This window comes from Belonocnema kinseyi, chromosome 4, assembly GCF_010883055.1.
Source record: "Belonocnema kinseyi isolate 2016_QV_RU_SX_M_011 chromosome 4, B_treatae_v1, whole genome shotgun sequence".
Taxonomy (NCBI): domain Eukaryota; kingdom Metazoa; phylum Arthropoda; class Insecta; order Hymenoptera; family Cynipidae; genus Belonocnema; species Belonocnema kinseyi.
Window position 1 is genome coordinate 15,372,419 of NC_046660.1, and position 7,556 is coordinate 15,379,974.

The following is a 7,556-nucleotide window of genomic DNA, read 5'->3' on the forward strand; positions in this document are numbered from 1 at the left end:
TAAACTCAGAAGATGTGGACTGTGACTGCACCATATATCTAGTCGGGAGTGGTGCTGACTGAAAACAGATGATTTGGAGCGATTCGCGCGCTATCTGTTGGTAATTCTAAAGACTTATTGAACTACCCTCGTACCTTCAGCAGGAAGACATTTTTTCTTAGCGTCTTCAAGATTCACATAGAGAGGACAAATATCTGCATTTCGTAACTTTGCTTGAAAAAGATAAAATGTATAACCTGTTAATTCGTAATTTATTCAATATCTATAGCACTTTCGGTGATGAAATACTTTATTGCCTTAATCAAGTTTTTCTCCTGTCTCAGCAAAAATTATTTAGAAAGGCATTTTCAATTTGAATTAGGGATTCACTGTCCACAAGTTTTACGTCTTTTGGCTGATTTTGAATCGTTCTTAAAATCTTCCGCAGATTTTCTGCCTGCTTTTGCATGATCCAATATTATTATGAAGCCAGACGATAACCATTTTTTCTTTGATTTATCGAACCTTTCTGAAAATTTCTTATAGAGGAATCTGATATTCGCCTGTGAATGATTTTTGAACAGCAGTAAAAATATTGCTATCGAATTCAAGAGTGTAGCACAAAAGATTAACAACGAATAGCAAAAAAAAAATTTCCATCGACAGATATCCGAATAATGCATTTGTTTATTAAATTCATTTTTTTAAATATAAAATCTATCAACCAATTATGAATTTTGCAGAAATCATTATGAAGTTCCCAATTTAAAAAAAACTGACATCGAAAAAAGAAATTTTTCCCTCTACAGATGCCCGAATAATGTATTTTTTGTTAAATTTGTTATAAACAAATTTAATCTTACGAGAACATTTTTTTAATATTATATCGTTTCCATGCAAATCTCTTGCGATATGCTTTGAAAAAATGTATAATTATGGAAAATCGTAGAAAACATTTTTTTAACAAATAATTTTTTCATAAATTTTTGTTTGTTTATGGTACAAAATCGCTACGACGGAGACCGTCCTGAAAGTCGTCTTTTTCTAAATCACCTTCACGGTAGGACGATTTTCTCCTGAATTTATACGTCCTTCTAGTTAAAAAAAAGTTGTAAAAAAAATCGTGTTGAAAGCTTCACGAGCACTGAAATCCTTGAAATATTCCCAGTGGGCTCAAAATTTGGCGACGTCTTTACGACATCGTTACGACACCTTTACGATATCCTATGTCCATGTCGTAAAGTTGTCGTAAAGATGTCGTAACGATGTCGTAACGACGTCGCCAAACTTTGTGCCCACTGGGTTTTTTCACTTCTAATTTGCGATAGCTGTATGATATATAGACCTTACTGCAAATTTTTTTTATGATCCTAAAGTATTGTTTAGGCCACACAAAAAAAGAACGATTTTTCCAAAATCCTAGAGTGGTGCTATCCCTGAACGAAAAAAAAAATATGTTTAGCTTTTGCTCTAGAACTTCAATGTTTTCAGATTTAAAGTAGAGAAGTCCTATTCCATTCAACTTATTGTCAGTGACCATAAATTAGGACCACAGGCGGTATTTAACATAAATGTGGCATTTTTCATAAGCTTTTATTACTTTTTTCTGAATTAAATTAAACTTTTATTCGTTTATTTATAAGACTGTTCTTAATAATAGGTCTAAAAATTAATTTAGTGCATCTAGTTTAATGACTTCTAACTCTTCGTCTAACTGGAATTGCTTCCCGCTTCAAGGTAGATTTAAACGGCAAACATTAAGCTTTAAAGTAAAATATTATAATAAGTGGCGGCCTTGCGACTTTCATAAAAAAATTATTATTTATAAATATGGCATCCGACAAGGAACATTTGAGAAACTGCATTTTCTTTGCATTCTTATTGAAAAAATGCAGCTGAGGGTACCGACATTGGTATCCAAGAAGCTTGCAGTGTCTCCAATATTTCTTATCGGACGACATTATCTTTACGAATGACTTTTGAGATAAAGTGCTCAGGGCCGCAATCAAAATAAAGACACCGAATTAATTTGTAGGTCTAATAGTTTAATGGGTATTTGCCTAAGAGAAGGACTTGTAAATATGCCCATTGCTATTTCTCAAATCTGATTTTTTGGGCCACCCTAATGGATAACACACTAACAAACTATAATGGTTCATAAAACGTAATTTTTTATTTACTAAATGCTAATTTTATTTGTCAATTTATTGTTTAAAATATCTTACAAACGATCCATGTACCATTCACAAATATGGCAATATATTAATTCTTAATTATTAATAGTAAATAAAAAAATTGTATTTTCTAACATTTGAAAAAAGCGGGCGAATATCTCATGCGCAGTGCCGCACCCGACTGTGGTTGGGAGGACTGGTCGATGCACGTCGAATGTCGATCGCCTTGCACAGAAATTATATTTCTCCTCGATATTTCTTGGAATTTTTTATATTTTTGATCTGTGAATTATGACTTATTAGAAAGGATGGCATTCTACTATATAGATATTTAAAGGTAAGTACATTTGTTTATAAATTTCTGACACTTTTCTTGGGCATCACAGCTAGATACTCAAAAGATTGACAACTAACCTATAATTTATTGTTCACTTTGTGGAGTCTTATAAAATCTCGGTTAGATTTATACCTTCTCAGAGGAAATCCATTTGTTGCAAAATATTATTATAATATTGCAATTATGAAACTTTCCTGGGTATGTATTGAAAATGAGACCCATAAAGGTCTTTGAGTGAAGCTCCAAAATTGGTTGATTATGTTTACATCATTCATACAGAAATCCGATTTCAAAATAAGTACAACTAGTTTTCATTTAAGATTATTAAAACTTCAATTTGTGGTTGAAAATTTCTCCTTTTTTCCAAAAATTGATGTATTTCATTAAAAATTCTACTTTTTTATTAGAAAATCAATCTTTATGATTTTTCTTATCTTTTTGGTTTAAAAATCAAATATTTGGTTAATTTTTTTTGATTAAAGATTCCACATTTTATTTAAAAATTCATTTTTTGTATTAAAAATTGGTTTTATTAACTTAGAATTTAATTGTTGGATTTTTGTTGCTTAAAATCCATACCTTTTTTGTTAAAAAATAAACTATTTTTTAAAAAATCGGTGTGTTTTATTACAAATGTATTTTATACGATAAAAAATGAATCTGTATAGTTAGAAAATTATCTTTTTGGTTGAAACCTTAAATTTTTTCTTAAAAATGATTTTTTTTGTATTGAGAATGTAATTATTCAACTTTTTCATGAAAAATCATCTATTTTTGTTAAAACTTGAAGTATTCGGTGGAAAATTTATATTCTTATATAAAAACTTATCTTTTTCATCAAGAACTAATTTCTTGGTCTAAAGAGTTAAACATTTGGTTAAAAACTTGCTTTTTTTATCGAAAATTATTTTTCTTATTCAAAATTTACCTACTTCATTGATAAAAAAAAAATTAGTGAAAAATTCCACTATTTGGTTGAAAATTTGTATTTTTGGCAGAAATTTAATCTATTTGGGTCAATATTCATCTTTGTTTGTTGAAAACTTTACTAGTTTTGTAGGATGTTCAACTACTTGGCTGAAAACTACCTTCTTGATTAAAATTTATGTTTCGGATTGAAAATTAAAATATATGATAGAAAATATGCTTTTTTCGTTTGAAAATTCAACAGGTTCAATTTTTTTTTTAATATTAAAAAGAAATTCTAGTTTGAAAATTTAACAATTTTAACGAAGTAAATTTTTTTTGTTCAAAATTCATGCTTTTTAATTAAAAAATCTAATATTATATTTTCGGTTTAAAATTCATCTCTGTTGGTTGTAAAATTATTTCATATTAATTCTGTGAGAAGAAACAGCAATAAAAGAATGTTTATTAAGGCCATGTGACGAGTGGGTCACGTGACCAGATTCCTACCTTACCACCACCTTTCTTAGTTCCCAACTCATTTTTACACGAAGCACCACATCGAGTTGAACATTTCTGATAATGAATAAGAAGCACTAAGAAAGATGGGTCTGGTTCTAAACTTTAGTAATTATGAAAAAAAGCAAAAAAATTATTTACAAAAAAAAACTTTTTCATAATCATATGAATTTTGGACACATGGCCTTAAAGAGATATAATTTGGATTATAAAGATCAAGTCTCGAAAAGATTAAGATAAAAAACAATAAATTATCTCTGAAAATTTTCAAAATGTTGAAGAGCGTATAACCTATTTAAGTTTTATTGGATTTAAAAATGTCATTAGGGTAATTTTCAAGTCTTTTTGCCGCGTAACAAAAAACTTGAAAAAAAATGTCCAAAACTCATTAAAAAATTTTATTCAAATTTTGAAAGAGCTCAAACCTATTGAGAATTTGTCTCATTGAAAAATTTAGCTGACATAGTTTCTAAATATATTTGATATCTAGTGATGAATTAAAATAAAATTTTCTAATCTTTTAGAAAAATATTTTTTTTCTATTTTTCTGAACACTTTCAAAATTTTCAAAAGTATATAAATTTTCTAATTTACATCAAAATTGAAATATTTTTTGGGATAATTTGTAATTTTTCTATCCATCTATAATTAACTTTGAGAAAATTTTTTTTTTCAAATTTTGAAAATGCTCTGAATTTTTAAATTTTGGTTGGAAACATTCAGGTAACCATATATATAGACATATAGACATGCAGGCATATAAATAGACAGACGCCGAAAAAATTGAATTATTGTGTGACATTAAGAATTAAACTATTAAAAAAAGGTTGAAAATTACATCAATTTGAAAATAAACCTTAAAAATGTAATAATTCGTGATTGCATATTTTTAAAATGCAAGAATTTTTTATTCCTAACATAAAAAATTATGCAAGTTTCAAGATTTTGACTACAACATTTTGCAAATTCAGTGATAAACATTATAAATATCATAGATATAAAAGATTTATAATTCACAACTATTTAATATAATTTTCAAAATATCCAAAATAATCATTTAAAAAATATTATCCAGATCTTTAAAGTTAAAAATTTTATATTGCGAATCGTCAAAATGAAAATGTTTCTGTTTTATAATTAAACAATTTTAAATGTATAGTTTTCAAATTTTACTTTTGAAATTTTATGAATTTGGAAGAACTGGAAATTCAAAACTTGACTTTCAAAATCATCTAAAAATAAAAATGTTTATTTATACGTTCTTCAAAAAAAATTTAAACAAATTTTTTTAAATTAATTCAAAAATAATATTAATATTTGTTATTCCGAATTTGTTTTTTTTTTAATTTATAATTTTAATTTAGATACTTAATTTAGAAAATTTTAATGTTTCCAAAAATATCGCAAAATCTCTGTAATATTTTCAGCAACTTTTTTCAATTCCAAAATTTTTTTATAATTTAAGGAATGATTCTATTCAGCTGTTAAAGTTTACATGCTATTTGGCGAAAGTTTATCCTACGATGGAATAAAAGCTATCGTCTGCTACAGCGTCCTTAACAGCAATGGGAAACGGACAATGTATGAGTTAACTCGAGTTATAAATCGAAACACCAGATTTAAAACGACACAGAAAAAACAAAAGTTAAAATGTGTTGCAGGAAAGACTTGAAACGGTAAAAAATTAAACATATTTCGGAAAAAGTTTCACCGAGGTTAAGAGAATAATTCTGATCTCGTCTACTGCGTGACGCGGAAGTGAGCAAATTTCGGTAAAACATGTAGAAGCAGTAACAGAAAACACGAAAAAAATGTGTACTTAATGATATATTTCCTCCGAAATAAATTAGACTATTGTAGAGGAATTAAAACTTACTTAATACCATTTAGTATAAAGCGCAAAAAGCAACTGACAGATGGGAATCCCCGGTTCTCTCTAATTTAATAAAGTTAAACGACGATAGATAGCGCTGGCGTCGCAATCCTCGCTACATCTCGAATAAAAATTGAGCGATTTAAGGCGAAAGATTATCCAGGAGAGGTTAAAAACCGAAAATTATCTTCGATTCATGTAAAGTTTATCTGGCGATTTACGGTAAGCAAAAGTTAGTTTATACGATATCGACTCCTCCTATGGTCTATGGTACCACGCCAAATGTACATAGTACTACTGGAACGACAAGCATGTTTGTTGCAGGATGGTTTTCTTCGCTTCAAGTAAAGCTTGGTGCATTTTTAAGCCTAAATTCCATTCTGATCTCCTGAGTGTTTTTTTTCGGACAATCCCTAGAACTAGGTTTAGTTACTTCTTATTTGTAGGATAGATCTTAAGGTCCACCACATAAAATACACGAGTGATCTTATGTTTTCGTTTTTTAAGTTTGTCGCAAAAGTACCCTTCGGCAGAGCGATGCGCGAGAGACAGTAGCAGTAATATGAAGCAAAAAGCGGAGTGGGATCATTATGTTGTTCTGAAAGACACATATCTAAAAATTGACGTTCTTAGTTTTCACTTAATTTTTTTTAGATCAGATAGTGGATCACATTTATCGAAGTGGCATCAATCGAATTAGCTTTTAAGCTTTCTAACAGAAGGATGATAATAATTGTATGGGAAGTTTAATCGAAAGCTTTTTGGTAAGCAATTGAGGCCATCTAAAGTTACGAGTACCTCTAGTAGGATGCTGCGTCTTTGCAGCCACATGTATCGATGAGCAGGGTCTAATGATATCATTCACTGCCTTTCTTTGTGCAGCGTCCTCTGTACATCTCTGGCCACATAGTCCGATTTCCTAAACAATTCGATCATTTAGGATAGCTGTGAGGATCTTAGAAGGTGTGTTTAAACATGTATGCTGTAGACACGAACAAACTATGACGTCATACTAACTCGTCTGAGGGTATATATACAGGCTCTGAGCCACGCCTCGGCAGAACCCGCTACGCCTCGAGCAAGACCGTTACTCTTGGCTCCACTATATTAATACATTAAATAAAGCTCCTAAAAGTATCTTTTAACCTACCAGCTTCAATTATAGCACCCATTCCTTTAAAAAAAGTCTGATTGATCCTGAGGCAATCCACAAATTGGCGATCCTGCCAGGATACAGCATTTTAAAGGAAAAAGAGTGCCGCATATCGCTTATTCTACTTGAGGCGTGAGACACTCCGGGGATCACGAAGTTCCGGTCGGACCAATTCAGAATTCCGGGAGGCATTCCAGAGACCAGGACCCGAGCCAAAAGAGGCTCACCAGTAAAGGAAGGCTGCGACTACTACGCCATCCACCGAGAAAGAAACCTGCACTTCAAGGGACATTTGTCGTCGCAGCAACCTGGCTCCAGGAAAGCAACGTCCCCAGCTAGAAGCAGCTGTTCATTATCCCAATCAAGCGTCACCGCTAACCCGGAGATAAGGATGTTCATCTTCTTCCTGACTGTACTCTTTACGGAGGTATGTTGAATATGGTTAGGCGATTAGTAGGTTCTCATTGTCTTTTGTAACGTAGAGATAGTACAAGACTCTTAATTTTCTACTCGTTTTTGAAATACTAAAACGCTTAAAGTAGCTTTCGTTCTAAATCCCTACACGTTAATTAAAACGCTTAATGTAGATGAATTTACACGTTCATTGAAACGCTT

General features: G+C 30.6%; 1 protein-coding gene across 4 annotated transcripts in view; it reads left to right on the forward strand.

Moving 5' to 3' along the window:
- The first annotated feature begins 2,370 nt into the window (after positions 1 to 2,370).
- LOC117171698 overlaps positions 2,371 to 7,556 on the forward strand; it is a 44,646-nt gene continuing 39,460 nt past the window's right edge. For all 4 annotated transcript variants that reach the window (XM_033359230.1, XM_033359232.1, XM_033359233.1 and 1 more), the window contains exon 1: positions 2,371 to 2,490. The gene's annotated coding sequence lies outside the window, so the exon portion shown is untranslated. The remainder of the gene's footprint in view (positions 2,491 to 7,556) is intronic.